The sequence below is a fragment of the Schistocerca americana genome, chromosome 2 (assembly GCF_021461395.2).
Source record: "Schistocerca americana isolate TAMUIC-IGC-003095 chromosome 2, iqSchAmer2.1, whole genome shotgun sequence".
In the NCBI taxonomy this organism is placed as follows: Eukaryota; Metazoa; Arthropoda; class Insecta; order Orthoptera; family Acrididae; genus Schistocerca; species Schistocerca americana.
In genome coordinates, this window is record NC_060120.1 from 1,058,470,436 (window position 1) to 1,058,486,703 (window position 16,268).

The 16,268-nt window shown below is 39.4% G+C and overlaps 1 protein-coding gene across 3 annotated transcripts in view; it reads right to left on the reverse strand.

Annotated features, from left to right (window-relative positions):
- Window positions 1-2,805, reverse strand: part of LOC124596472 (general transcription factor IIF subunit 2) — a 94,794-nt gene extending 91,989 nt beyond the window's left edge. The window contains exons 1-2 of one of the 3 annotated variants that reach the window (XM_047135615.1): window positions 2,621-2,805; window positions 319-375 (exon numbers count right to left, since the gene is read on the reverse strand). The gene's annotated coding sequence lies outside the window, so the exon portion shown is untranslated. Of the gene's footprint in view, window positions 1-318; window positions 379-2,620 lie in introns of all 3 variants that reach the window. The other 2 variants (XM_047135614.1, XM_047135613.1) reach the window with 2 other exon arrangements.
- Window positions 2,806-16,268: the final 13,463 nt, after the last annotated feature.

Consider the following 16,268-nt stretch of genomic DNA (forward strand, 5'->3'; position numbering starts at 1 on the left):
AGTTTCACATGCAAGAGGTTGTGGGTTTGAATTTCAGTAGGTGCAGTAAACTTTATATTTTTAAATCTTTATCAAAATGACTTCGCTCATAATTTTTATTCAGTTAACTGGCTTAAATGTTATTTTTTATTTCTGTTCTTTTGTCACATTATTTTAATCATCACATGAACTTTTTTCATTTGTTTCATTATTTGTTTATAACATTCCTTTTTATGTCAGAATTTTTGTGAATATGAATTTAATTTTATTTATCTATTACAACTTTTATTTTAAAATTTCCATCCATCAGTTAAGAAACAAAAGACCAAATCTACTTACATTGACTGTGCAGTGGTGTGAAAAACGGGGTTAACAGCAACGTCCGATTCCACCCATCTGCTTCAGGACAAAGGGAAAAGCTGATATCATGAACAAAATGACAAAGGAATGGAAATAAAAAATTACATTTAAATCAGTTACGGTAACTGAACAAAAATAATGATCCAAATCATTTCAATGAAGACTTAAAAGTAAAAAATTACTGCCCCTGACGAAATTCGAATCCACAACTCATGCATGTAAAGCTATTATCCTATCCTTTACGCCTTGCACCCCAACTATTTGGTGCAACTTTTTTAATGCTATAGAGTGACACATAGAAATTCTGAATTCTTTCTTGTCAATTACTCGCAAATGAGGGCCCACCGCATTGAATGGCTGTAGTATGTGATACACATATACACGGTTTCAAGAAGTCGAACCCACTGCTGGGGACCTCTCCTTGTTAGAATTTCAACAGTTTGTGGTGAGGCAGATGGGGCATAGGCCTTAAGTTATTAGAATCGAGAATAGGGTAGACATTCTTAACAACCAACTTAATGATTATTTCAAGCAGACCACTATTATCCATGAAACCAGTTCACCACAAACAACCGTAGAGGGGTAAATTTGAAAGTGAAATTAAGTCTATAGTGGTAAACGCTCCCACAATGTTTCTTGGCTCTGGCCAACCAGAGACACTTGGGCAGTTGTGTCAACACAGCAGACTATACATTAAATCACTGTCCTTGTAAGCCTAATTGTAAAAGATACCTTAGGAGAAATAGCTTGGGAACGAAACATCATTTAATCATACGTGGTGGTTTTGAGCCAAACACTTCATGCATATGCCAAAACAGTTTGAATCCAAATATCAAAGTAAAGCAAAGAAGCTGGTAATGGTTGCTTACAGCAATAAATACAGGTTTTACGATCCTACAAGAAAGAAAATTGGCATTTTATGAGGCAGGAACTTCAATGAAAATGCCACATGATATCCTACAGACCACTGGAACAAAAACATGAGGCCTATGTGTGAACGCAACTTCTCAAAAAGTAAAAAGGAGGTGAACTCCAAGAACCTGTTACAGAGGTTAACTAGTGCAAAATCAAGATCCCTGTGCTTTTGAGTAGCTTAGGCCTACTCAACTACTAATGAATCTTAAAAATTGATATGAAATTTGCCCTACAGTTCACTTCCAAAGTTATGTGGCTTCAGCAGCAGTTATATGTGCCACAATCTTTACAGAAGGTGATGGTATCCACAGACTGAGAAAAGGTATGAAGCAATTAGATGAAATACCCTCTTTGGCCCTAAATATATAACTTGGATTTCGTAGATCTAACTCGACATCACAAGGATGTTGATTGTGAGTGAGTTTCAAAAATTAAGTGGAAACCAGATGGTAGCATTAAGAGGTATAAAGCTAGATTATGTGCAAAAAAAATATTTCCAGAGAAACTGGGACTAACTTACTGAGAAACTTTCAGCCGTTATTAGGTATGAATCAATTTTTGTGATTCTTTTTGCTTTGGCTACAGTGTATAATACAAACATGAAGCAATTTTATGTGAAAAATGACATTCTCAATTGGGATCTGCAAGAAGATGATATCATGAAACTGTCGGAACGTTTAAACTGTGATAATGTACATTTGGTCTGCAAACTAAATAAAAGCCTTTAAAGAGTGGTGGTGTCACCTTGACGTTGAAATAAAAAAATTTTTGTTTCTAAACTTTCTTAAAATTTCAAACAGCTTCATTTGGATAATTGTGTATTTTGTGCTCAATCTGATGGCAAATAAGTGCTGATGGCCTAGTTCAGAATAAATCACTCACAGGTATTACTAAATAATTTAAGAAGTCTGAATTCTGTCTGAAATTGTGGCTCATGATCTTGCTACTTTCTATGAATGGGAATCAGGCTATCAGTCTCCAATCGATTAATTTATTAATGATCCAAGATCTAACAGTCTCCCCCATTCAACAACACAGACCACTATTTACGAAAATGTTAATATGTAATAGTTAAACAGCACTAGAAGCGTCACAGAGAAGTAGCTTAATCTCTTCCCCATTAGGTCTTACGATCAACAACTTAATTTTTATATCATTCTACATCTCTGACGTCTTATTCTGTGTTTGTCCTAATGAATACAATTTTACAAACTGGAATACGCAACTTTAATTTCATATTTCCAGCAAACTTGAGCTTTGCTTTATCGTTAATTAAACTAGCAATTCTGTCTGTTTACGACAGCTATTAACACAATGAATGCTGTTAATTTAATGACAGAATGTTTCACACTGACTGAAGTGTTACCTCGATCTGGTGGAAGAAAGAAACCAGTTGAGTATAATTTTACTTTGTAACTTTTCCGCGTCTCTATGTCAACATACACAATACATAACCTGTATCCTCATCATTATCCACATTCCACAAACTTGCAACTTCAACAACAAACTCGTGTAGTGTGGGAATTCCAAAGATACGGAAGTCGGAACGCTACTATCATAGATATCCAACGACAGCGTAAGCGACGCGCCTGGGAAGTTGCCATGTATATGATGCACACTAAACAGAGTTAGGCCAAGTCGTTCTGATATATCAATATCAGTTTATCAGACCTTCACTATATCAAACCAGCATTACACCATCAATGGTACTGACAAAACTCGTTAGTTGACAATGTGGTTTTACGAATTTAAGATGCGGAATAGCAATAAGAAAGTGTGTCCTGCAGTTATATTAGCTATACCTTACAAGGAACAGAAAACAGCGAAATAGAGGATATGGGTCTGTGAATGTTTGCAAAAAGGAGCGACTGGTCACATGTTAATTTACTGACAAAGTAGATTCACAGACATGAAAGATTTCATAATTTATTTCCCGATGTGTCCTGCACGGTATGACAAGTTATTAATACTGATAGGAGACAAAACAGAGAAGCGAAAGAAGTTAATGAGAGGCAACTGCACTCGACGAGAGATGAATTTTTGGATTTCTGGCGACAGGCAAGTCATTCGAATGCTCGAACTTTAGTTCTGTAACACCAGCAAGCAAATTAGAAAAATTCAATGGAAACCTGTGAAGCAGTTATACCTGCCTGGCAATGATATGTCTTCAGTCAAGTAACGTAAAACATTGTTTTCTTTTTGTAATAAACTGATGAAACTGACATGCATTTCACAGATATGTTACTAGTCATTGTAGATATACGTCACATTGTTCAAAGTGGAAGCGTTTTTCCAAACTGCTACGTAATTCGCCATCCTATACTATATTTTCTAATTAATAAAGTAAACAGTGTCAGTGAATCATCTACTGACCATACTAAAGTGGTATATAGGCTGCAATGACTACTCTTGCACAGGCCCATCAAAATTATTTTGTGTCAAAAGATTACTTAAAAAATTTAGTCTGACATGTGATACGCACAAAAGTGAATTAAAAACATAAACACATGTCATGCGGTTGGTTCATGAAGCTCTATCAGCTTCTGATGGAGAATATTGTCAAACTGTCACGTGTTCAGTATGTACTGATAATACTGAGAATATTTTGAAAGCCATCAATACTGCTCGTTAATATTTCTAGTATTGGCAATATGTCAGTAAACAATTCCACGCGGTCAATATATTTACGGTTTTACAATATTATTGAACATGTGAGGCCACCTTGGAACTATTCATTTTGAGGTAGTTATTCTTAATGAACAACAATAGTTCAAATGAACGACACAGTTCTTTTTTAAAGTTCAGGTTCAAACTTTTTTAATGTTAAAGTAAACAAGAGTGCATAGGAAAACCCTTAAACTAAAAAATCAGAAAGCAATAATTTATTGATTACAAAAACTTAATGACCTTTAAGAAAAAAAACTCATTGTGCTTATTTCTACTAACTTTTTCTTGTACATGTTATCATTATATTAGGATGGGATGAGGGCTTCCAATTTTAACCAATGTAGTGGAAACCACTAAAGATTGAATTATTCTTATTGTCACCAACAACATTTATCTGATTCCTAGTTCTTTCTCCTATATGATAGAGTCTGTATCGAGGAAAAATTCATTCTTACTTAATACAATAGTTCACCCAAAGAAATACTTAGATACAGGGTGTACAAGATGTAAAGAAACAATAAAAGCTGTGAGACCTAACGTCAGTTGTCTTACAAAAAGAGGAGTGTACTCGGGGTCAAGGGAGGGGCATATCGAAACTGGAGACTGAAATGAACTAAATGAATGAATGGAATGGTTTCTGTCTGCTGATATCACACAGTTCAGAACTGGAGCCAGAAGAGAATTAACTGAATTAATAGGGCGGTTTCGACCTTCCTATCAGACATGCTTCTAACAGCTCACCATGGACGCTTAGGTCCTTGAAGTGGGATATACTCACTGTCAAGAGAAGGGAGATTCAAGCAAGTGCATTCTAACTTCCCACAAGAAGCAATAGCGAGGAGTAAAGGAATGATAGTCCTCTAAAAGAAAGACTGCTTTGTATAATTCCTTTCCTGGAGTAGCTAATTTGACCTAGTTCTTTCATCCCTAACACACAAGCGAGCACTTTGGTTAAATGAGCATCTAAAATAAGGACGCTTGGCTGGTGTTGTCACAAGACCATCACCGCTCGCTGTGTGCCGCGATTTGAGTCTTGAATGCCGAATATACGATAGTGTTAAAGATTCTGTTCCGTCATAACATTAAGCGCCCGTACGTCGGTCTGGAACGTAACAGCAGACAAGGCTGTGAGACGACGTCAGCCAATACAATGCTGACTAGGCCAACACCACAACAGGAGCGGCACCTATACAAAGAGAATACAAGCGCCGCTCCAGCTAGCCTCAGCCGCGCTAGAAGAGCCACACTAGAAGATGAGCCGTGATCCAAACGATTTAGCTGTGACTTGTGATCTGTATTAATTACTTGCATGGAAATTGTACATATCTTAGGACATTGATTATTTGCATGTCGGCAATTGCTTGCGACACCTTACTGTAAAAAGCCAAAGTTAAGTACAGGTTGTACATAAAGTCTGGGAACACTTTCAGTTATTTATTGCACAAGAATTAAACATTGTGCAGATGTCATACATATTGCATTTTGAACAGAAACTCTGAAAGCTTTTTATACAAACCTTTTATATGCGAGCCATGAGTGACCTGGCAATGTCAATACAGTAATCGAATTCTTGCCATACCCATCCCAGTATGGCATTGTCGACTGTGTCTGCCCCCAGTAGCTGAGTGGTCAGCACGACAGACTGTCAATCCTAAGTGCCCACGTTCGATTCCCAGCTGGGTCAGAAATTTTCTCCACTAAGGGATTGGGTGTTGTGTTGTCCTAATCATCATCATTTTATCCCCATCGACGCGCAAGTCGCTGAAGCGGCGTCAAATCGAAAGACTTGCACTCGGCAAACGGTCTACCCCAACGGGAGGCTCTAATCACACGACATTTACATTTTTATCGTCGACTGTGGCAGCTGTTTCCTGTGTTCTCTCCTGGAGCTCTGCTGCATCACATGGTAGAGGTGGTACATTTAATGTGTCCCCATAGGAAAAAGTCACATGGAGTGAGATCTAGCGATCGGGAAGGCCATTTCATGAAACAGCTATCCACTTCTGTGGCATGGCTGATCCATAAATGTAGCAGTTGCTGAAAGATGAATGGAGAGTCCGATTGCATTTGAGGCACCAGCCATTGCTGCATCATGTCCAAGTGGGGATATCCAGTGACAGTGCTCTTGGCAAAGAAGAATGGCCCATATAGTTTTCGATGTGACAAGGCACAAAAAAAATTACCTTTGGGAATTACGCTCAAATTCAATGCATTTGTGTGGTTGCTTTGTTTCCCAGATTCGAAAATTATGCCTCTTCACTTTCTCATTAGTGTGAAAAGTGGGTTCGTCGCTAAAAATTAAGTGATCAACAATGCCATCCTCATTCAATTGTTGCAACTGCGAACAAAACTCAAAACGCTTGTCTTTGTCGTCATCATTGAGCTTTGCATTAGCTCCAATCTGAATGGTTTCATAGACAGCTTCTGTCGTAGGACTTTCCACGCTCTCATTGGAGCCATTTCGAGTTCACAGGATGCACGAAGCACCAATTTCTTTGGACTCCTTACGAATGTCTGTTGTACGAGCTCCACATTCACTTCTCTCACACTGGGACGTCCGCTTCTCTTTGCTGGGCACAAGCAACCCGTCGTAACGAATTTTTTGTGCCAGTGGTAAATGGCCTACCTTGTTGGTGGCTTCTGACCATATTTGGTTCTAAACATCCGTTGAACAGCTGCAGCACACTTGTTTTGTCGAACTCCAACACACAGAAAGCTTGCTCCGACCCTCAACTCGGCATGTCTGCGACTAGTGCTGACTAGCGGCAAATTACCAAACTGTGCTGTGACGGTATACCTGAAAAAACTTTCAGGGTTTCTCTTCAAAATTACATATGAGGGTAGAATGAAAGTTAATGCCTCCACCTTCGTTACTTGGGTTTGGATGGGAATATTTTAATAAATCAAACTCATAAATAATCCTTAGAATGTGATCTTTTCCACATAATCACCAGCCAATTTTATACTTTTCTGCCAATGATGAACAAGTTTTCTGAAGCCGTCACGGAGGAAGTCGACACTCTGTTTCCGCAACCAGTCTTCTTCTTCTTTTGTAGAAATTTGTGGTAAGTTCTATGGGACCAAACTGCGGAGGTCAGCGTCCCTAGGCTTACACACTACTTAATTTAACTTAAAATAACTTACACTAAGGACAACACACACACCCTCCGACGGGCAGAACTGCACGAACCACGGCAAGGCGCCTCAGACCACACTAATATCCCGTGAGGCAACCACAGTCACACAGTTCTCTCAATGGCTTCATCAGGAGCATAATGATGTCCCCACAGTTTGTCTTTCATTATCGGGAACAGATGGAAGTCAGATGGTGCTAAATCTGGACTCTATGGTGGATGCTGTACGGTGGTTAGATTCAGTCAATGCCAAACCGCACACTTCACGTGCCACCACAGCAGAACTTCATTGTCATGCTGTAGGAAAACATATTCCAGAGTTCGCAGCATTGTCATGTAAAGCTCTGAATTTATTGTTGTTCAATGATCAAGGAAATCAACGTGGTGAACACCATCTGTGTCCCAGAACACTGTGGCCATGACTTTTCCAGTTGAGAGCTGCCTCTTGAATTTCTTTTTCTGGGGCGAGTCTTTGTGTCGATATTCCATAGAATGACGTTTCGTCTCCAGGTCGTAATGGTGTACCCACGTTTCGTCTCTTGTCATAATTGAAAGGAAAAAGGAGTCACCTTCATTCTTGTAACGTGAGAGGAGTTTCTGGCAAACTACATGTCTGTGCACATTCTTTTCATGAGTCAGCATCCGGGGTACCTATCGTGCACAGATATTCCAATAGCCAAGGAAAACAATAATGTGACCCACACGCTCTTGTGAAATGCCGATTGAGCTTGCAGTTTCTCTCTGAGTGATACGACGATCATCCTGAATCAATCTGTCAACATTTTGCTTGTGAAATTCGGTGGTTACTGCCACTGGACGTCGAATTCTTTGTTTGTCAAGTAGATCAGATGTTCCCCCCTCAACATCTTTAAACTTACTCGACCAACGATGCACAGTACTCACATCAACACAATCATCAGAAACTGCTTTCATTCTCTGACGAATCTCCTTTGGGGTGGAACTTTCTGCTGTAAAGAATTCAGTGACTGCACGTTGCTTAAATGGCATTGACCGATCGTCTGCGCAGGCTTCCATACTTTACACTGTAACAATACAACCGTTCAATGCTAAGTCTTTCTGCCAACTGGAACTGTAGAGAAGAGGCTACGGAACAAGCCAGTACCTGCCGCATACCAATGCTGCCAACTGTTGAAGAGTTATGAAGATGGAGGCATTACTTTTCAGTCAAACCTCGTATGTATGGTATGTGTGCAATATTTGGTTCTTCTGCAATAAATCATTGAAAGTGCTTATGTACACCCTGTATTGTCAATTTAAGTTACTGTAATAAACTCCGATAATAAGATTTGCTTGTATGTTGTCTAGCTATGCGAGACAACATATTCCTAGGCACCCTATATTAAATGAGTAGACAGCATCCCACAGATTCGATTTCAGCTAAATATATGTGACAGGAAGGAATGCAAATATCGTTACTAATCGTTTCATTCGCAGCAATTTAAGCTGCACTCTTTGGTTGTACTGTGATAACATACAAATTACAATATGTAAACAATGAAATACAACGAAATCCTATAAGGCTTCTCCAAAGTAGCAAGTGAGGGACGTCACGAGACCGATTTCCGTCTTCTACTGAAGCTAGTTGAACATCATTGCAGCATCTTCATTTTATTCCCTCGTTATGTTTATTTCAAAGATCAAAGTTTTTTTCCTTCTGTTAAAGATTGTTATACAAAACTCCACTAACAGACATTCAGAAGGTCAAAACAAGAAACAAATGGGTAGCACACAGACTACTACAAGGCTGTCCGGGGCCACAGCAGAGACTCACATCATGTGCCCAAAGCGGCTGCAGCAAAGCCCCATACTGGATACCATGGCCTGACCCGGCAGTGAAACATCCATCACAGTGCGTATTGCAGTCAATGTGCTAGTAAACAAGGGCTTTAAATGTGTATCTTAAGAGCTATGAGCACCAGTTCATCTTTGATACTGCTACTGCAAGCTCTTTGCTTACCATATTTTGGGAGGTGATAGCATATACCAAAAGAAGAAAAAAAGCCCAGTTAACATGTGGTCTGACAAGATTACCTTAGGAGCTATGAACACTTATTCAGTACAAGAGATATGTTTCACAGTGTGAAGATCAGCAAGTTCTCATAGCTACTGAAGTATGCATTAATGAACACATGTTTATTAAATTTTTTCTTGTTTTTGTCTATACAAGTCTTAATTCTGAAAGTTTGTTGGTGGAGTTTTGGTTAACCCTGCGTAGTGGAAGTTCATGTCCTAAAGTTAAAAAAATTGTAATTCACTGTTAGTAAAATATGAATGCACATTTTTTATTTTTTTGGTCCAGAGAGAACACTTACATCCAAATTCCATGATATAAATACAAATTCATTGTGTAGTATTTGTACTATTTATTTATCAACTGTTTCGTTTAGTTTTTATTCTGTGTTGTTGTTTGTTGTATGGGTGTGCAATGTTTTGAAGATTTACCTTCATGATTTATTATTAAATTATTGACAATGAATGCTTTTCTTTTGAAAGATATGCTATATTTCACGTTTTGTTCTACATTTTATTTCACTTTTGAGAGACAAAAATACCTATTTTCTCCAACAACAGCATACTTTAATGTCAATCAAAATACCTTCAAATGCTCTTCAACATTTCATTAAGCATATTTTACTTTCTGGTGTTTTGTGATGTCAAATTATTTGTAATCCCTCCAATGAATTCACTGTATGACTTTTGTTTAAATTTAGCAGTATCTTAAAATCATGAGTATATCTGTGATGGATTACTTCTGTTGTTTGTTTGTGATGTTTGAGAATGCAGTAGTCCATTGTAGTTGTATGCATTAGTATATACAATGTTTCTCATTCAAAAAAGCAAACCAGCTTTTCCAATGTATGAATGGAGGCATAACTCACACCTTGTTTTATAAATATTTACTTTTATATAACGGTTTTGCTTACTGCTTTATGGTTTGCACATCGATTTCTAGTGTCATTTTTGATTTTCAACAGACTTATTCAAATTTTCTGTGTCCCAAAAGTATTTCCTGACCTTTCTGAGAATCTGTCAGATCTAATTGTGTCCAAAATTCCTGGAAATTAAGATAAGTTGAAGTTTTTTAAGCTATTTTTTTTGAGATACAAACTGTTATGCTCCTGCACTCCATTTCGTTAACTAATGTGACACTGTTTTCATTATGTTTTTCTCTGTGAGGCTTGGTGACTCACTGGGAAAAGTACCAGACTACAAATATACGAGGTGCATTCAAGTTCTAAGGCCTCCGTTTTTTTTTCTAATTAACTACTCACCCGCAATCGATGAAACTGGCGATACTTCTCGACGTAATCGCCCTGCAGACGTACACATTTTTCACAGCGCTGACGCCATGATTCCATGGCAGCGGCGAAGGCTTCTTTAGGAGTTTGTTTTGACCACTGGATAATCGCTGAGGCAATAGTAGCACAGCTGGTGAATGTGCGGCCACGGAGAGTGTCTTTCATTGTTGGAAAAGGCCAAAAGTCACTAGAAGCCAGGTGAGGTGAGTAGGGAGCATGAGGAATCACTTCAAAGTTGTTATCTCAAGAAACTGTTGCGTAACGTTAGCTCGATGTGCGGGTTAGTTGTCTAGGTGAAACAGCACACGTGCAGCCCTTCCTGGACGTTTTTGTTGCAGTGCAGGAAGGAATTTGTTTTTCAAAACATTTTCGTAGGATGCACCTGTTACTGTAGTGCCCTTTCTAACGCAATGGGTAAGGACTACGCCCTCGCTGTCCCAGAACATGGACACCATCATTTTTTCAGCACTGGCGGTTACCCGAAATTTTTTTGGTGGCGGTGAATCTGTGTGCTTCCATTGAGCTGACTGGCGCTTTGTTTCTGGATTGAAAAATGGCATCAACGTCTCATCCATTGTCACAACCGACGAAAAGAAAGTCCCATTCATGCTGTCGTTGTGCGTCAACATTGCTTGGCAACATGCCACACGGGCAGCCATGTGGGACGTATCGACAATGAACGCGGCCTCATTTTAAAACAATGCGCATGTTTCTATATCTTTCCAGTCCGGAGAAAAAAAATCAGAGGCCTTAGAACTTGAATGCACCTCGTATATAAGTCTGTGCCACTATACCAGGTCACTTGTTTCTTTCACCTATGCCAATGATTTGTGTATGTGAGACATAACAAATTGAAGACAGTATTAAACTACAGTTCCCATTAATGCTGGTTAAGTTCAAAGGCCTGAGGAAGGAAATATCATACCATCACCGATTTGACCACTCTTCTGGTGTTCAAACAAAGCTTCGTATAGAAGACAGCTTTGCTGTATTCCAAAATTTTTCTCCCTGTTTAAGGGATATGGATAACAAGTCTCAAGCTGTATGACTGAGATTGTATACTGGAGTATTAATGAATGGTGCAATCTTTTAAATTCTCTGACAAAGGTATAACTGCTTTAAACATTGAGTATGGACTATGCATCAGTGACAGAATTAATTATGGTGTCTGATAATTACTCTTTCACATTCGAATGTACGAGGGTACAAATAGGTTACTTCATGACAGCTGAAAGTGTTACTGGGTATGTGTTGGTGGCATTGGTATGATTCTACCAGTTTACCTGACTTCAAGACAATGATAACACCTACAATATCTGACAAAAGTATAAAAAATTCTATGTAATGTGGAATTAATCACTAGATGTCACAAGAGGTGGATCTGCTTCTATAAAAGGAGGCAATGAGTATTTATTGTCAATAGAGAAGTAGAACAACAGAATGCATCAGTCGGGAGAGATCAGTGACTTTTATTTAACCTGAGTAACAAATTCATCAGGGACATTTCAATACTTCTAAATCTGCTAAAGTCTACTGCTGGCTATTTGATTGTGAAGTGTAAAAGTGAAGAAACAACCACAGCTTCAACAATCCCCTGCTGACATTCAGGGTCCATGGGTTCATGAGGTTGTCTCCATACCCGTACACGTCCATCTGCTTGATCCAATTTGAAACGAGACTCGTACGACCAGGCAACATGTTTCCAGCCATCAACAGTTCAATCTCAGTGTTGATGGGCCCTGATGAGGCGTAAAGCTTTGTGTCATGCAGTCATCAAGAGTACATGAGTGGGCCTTCGGCTCTGAAAGCCCAGATCTATGATGTTTAGTTGAAAGTTTCGCACACTGACACTTGTTGACAGCCCAGCATTGAAATCTGCAGCAATTTGCAGAGGGGTTGCACTCCTGTCACATTGAACGATTCTGATCAGTCGTCCTAGGTCCTTTTCTAGCAGGATATTTTTTCGGACGCTGTTTTGTGGGAGATTTGACGTTTTACCAGATTTCAGATATTAACGATACATTCACAAAATGGTCGTATGTGAAAATTCCCACTTCATCACTACCTTGGAGATGCTGTGTCCCATCGCTCATGCACTGACTATAACACAATGGTCAAACTCACTTAAATCTTGATAAGCTGCTATTGTAGCGGCAGTAACCGATCTGAAAATAGTGCCAGACACTTGTCTTATATAGGCACTGCCGACCGCAGTGCTGTATTCTGTCTGTTTACATATCTCTGCATTTGAATATGCATTCCTGTACCAGTTTCTTTGGCACTTCAGTGTAGATCCATAGTTTGTTTATGATTGCCTTTGCTGCAGATTTCTGGTCCTGCGGGTTGACTGTTGTAGGACTCCCAACAATAAGTAAGCGGCGCACTATGCAAAGAAAGCAGCTACTCTGGCAGCAGAGCACTCGTGGATTGCATATGGTTTTCTTTTAAGCTATGCGGTAGCTTGAGGCACTCTGATGAACACTCACCAGTCGTCATGCAGACAGTGAAACAACGTCCGGAGTAAATACACTTAAACTGTCAAAATTGTATCAGTAAATTGTGGAGTATTAATAACAAAGTCCCCAACTTTGCTCCCCTTCAGAAAACTTCTCATGGTCAAATTATTCTCAGGATGGAGAACCAGCTGAAACTGGAAGCAGGAACTCTGAGATATTTAGCGAGTCATATATATATATATATATATATATAGTGTGTGTGTGTGTGTGTGTGTGTGTGTGTGTGTGTGCGGATGGGTGGGTGGGTGGGGGATGGGTGGGTGGGTGCATTGAAAAATGCATATATTTTGTATGTAGTTTAATTTCTCAAAGTATTTGTTTCAACACTTTTGACGAAGTGTAAATGCATCTCTTTGATGCATGCAATGCAGTTGCATCTGGCTGCTGTAAAAATGAACAATTTATGGAGATAGAAAACTGCCTACTTTAAAATGGAAGTGTAAATGCGCCTGTCCACATACAAAAAAGACACATGCAATACTGCTGTGTCTACCTAGTGTAAAAATGGATACTTTATACAGTTATGTGACTGCATTTTGTGAAATTAAATACTGTTAAGGGTGTAAATGCACCTCTTGTTGCCCTCTCTGTTTACCACACTGCACTCAGTCATTCACCAACCTGCCCACAGCAGATGTTTAGCTTTCCAGTACACAGCCACATGAGAGCGTCTGATGTACTGCTAGTTGGAATACCATGTCATGAAATTTGGAATTTAGACACAATGCATGCCAGTTCTCTCCTGCTACAAACTTTGCCTGTTGACTCTCACAGCAGTGGTGTACATCCCATACTTGACACACCCTGAATACTCTTCCAGCGATACCCCTGAACCTTGTCGTTTGCAGTGGTTCCTGTTTTCCCTTGGTTTATTTCTGTTTGAAGTTTCCGCGCTTTCCTAGAGGCCATTGCGGAGCCTCCACGAGCGCACTGCTAGCGCGTCCGCTGCGAGATGGCGGTCTGCCATGGAGGGCGGACGAAGAGTGGAGACGAGTGCTTGGCCCTGCACAACCGTTCTGGAGCGGGACGCTCAGTCCCTCTATGCTAAGTCTGGATGGGTCCAAAAACCAGGGGCGTGAGAGCACGTGAGGCCGTAATTCTGTAGATAACGTTTGGTTTCCGGTCATGGACTGAAAGTAAGATTTTTCATCTAGTTAGTGCAACGGTCGTCGTCTGGCGGGGCCAATCTCCTGGTGTTGTGGGAGCTATTTATAACTGTGTGGCAATGTTTCTCGGCTTTGAGTTTGGGATCGGAAATTGCCTTGCATGTGTGTTACTGGCCCCCTGCAAGATCGTGTATTTGAACGCCATGCTGACTTACTTAAGGCGAGAGTCATAAAAAAAAAATAAAAAAAATGGCTGTGGACCTTCTGCAAGCCTTTGTTTTCCCATGGACGACGTAGGTCACTGTGTGGATAAGCATGTTGTAAAATGTTTAAATAACCTTGTACTGTCTGGCAGAGAGATAGAGTGAACTGTGGCCAATTAATTTAATGGTTATCTGAATCGCAAGATTATGTTAATGTTCGCTAATATCTGTTGTGTTTTAGTACGTAGGCATCTTTAACTTTAGTCATTATTATTGTGTATATATTCTGTGTTAAGGAGTTTAGTCCCCATGCTCTACTTAATTATATTTAAGGTAGTGTTAGAGTTTCTATTTGGTAATCCGCCTAGCCACGACTGATGTCGGTTGCTCGGTCTGTCTGAAATGTTGAGTCTATTGGGTAGAGACTGTTGGTGGCTTACTCTCCTCAGCTCCGAATTCCCGTATTGATACTACAGCGGTAGTTCCGCTGGAATCTCATTTGCAGAAGTTATCAATCCTTGTGAGCACAAATAAAGCTACCTTTGCCTCTGTAATTTTCGTCCACTGGCCAGCAAGCTTTGGTTAATGATGAAAAATCGCCAATTGGTCTTCGTCCAACCTAGTGGCTCGTGTTAGACGAGTTCCCTTTCCAGTTTGGGTAAATATTTTCTCCTCCTGGTGGACCCATCATCCTTCCTGAGCCCTGCTTGGGTAATATTTGCCAGAGCGTCTATTGCCGCTCAGTATTCCAGGAGAATGAAATAAGACATTTGCAGAGACATGGCTTAATTACTTGCTGTTGATGTTAATTGCTTTAAATGAATCTTCTTTAATCTGTGGTTATAATTCTTCTTGTTCAGTATCAAATTTGTTTGTGAAATATACAACTGGAAAGGAATATTGTACCACTAGATTTGACTCTAGTTTGTTTTTGTTACTTTCATCATTTGTTCTGACTAAATCAATAGAAAAGTAGTAGTAGTAGTAATAGGAGTAGTAGTAGTAGTAGCTTTATCTGATCCTTTACAAAAGGAAGTTGCATTTATCATTGTATATGACAATCTGCGTCTTCTATCATCTAAACGTGGACATACCAATAAGACAGTCAATTATAAGAAAGTAGCTCTTCACTGTAAAATGTTCAATTTGTAAGTGCCTGAAGTTTAGCTACTTTAGTCTTACTGCCTGTAGCAGTGTGCACCTTGCAATTTTGGACAGGAAATGTTGGGAACTTACCTCTCTTCTTCAATTAACAAAAAATGCATTTGACATTAGGTTAGTAGTTTAACTGGTATCTAATATAACTGTGAGTCAATGTTTTCATCTTAATGATTGCTTGTATTTGTTCTTCCTTGACTTTGTCTACTATATGTAACTCATGCTGATACAAATCGTCCTTGATGTCTCCTTGTTTGTCAAACCTTATAAAACATGTTTATAATTCTGCCTTGTCCCCACTCCCTGAGAGGTCAATAGCCTGGGGAATAGGCTGGGGCTTAACGATGACCGGTTGGGGTTTTCCGATGGCATAATGTGACTTAATCCATTACATGGAGAAATTTCAGTTAGTTTCACTGTGTGGGTACTTCGCCAGTTTGTGTCGTTAGCTGCTGTGCAGTTATTTTACTGCCCAAGGGTCGGATGCAGTACAGCATAAAATGTGGCATTGTTGCCACGCGTCAGCCACTGCTGCGGCTGACTGTTTCTATTCATTTTCGGCATTTGGCCTTGTGATGGTGAATTGTAATTCGCTCGTTTGTTAAAATTATTAGTGTTGTTTTGGAAATTTCTTCAAAATCTTTTGTTTTTTACGTTCCCATTACTTTACTCATTACCTCTGGGTATGTAATTTTGCTGTTATGTGTACCATGCTTACTGTGTATTTAGATCACATTTTACTGAGTGATTTAGGTAATTATGTTGTTGTTGTGGTTGATTTTCATTGCTCCATTGGGTACAGGTCTTTCCTCAGAAAATAAGTTGATAGAATCAAGCAGTGACAGAAAATTATCATTGTCATGCTCTGGAGTTGTTCAAAATTTCTAACACGTCTACCTGTGATATTGGG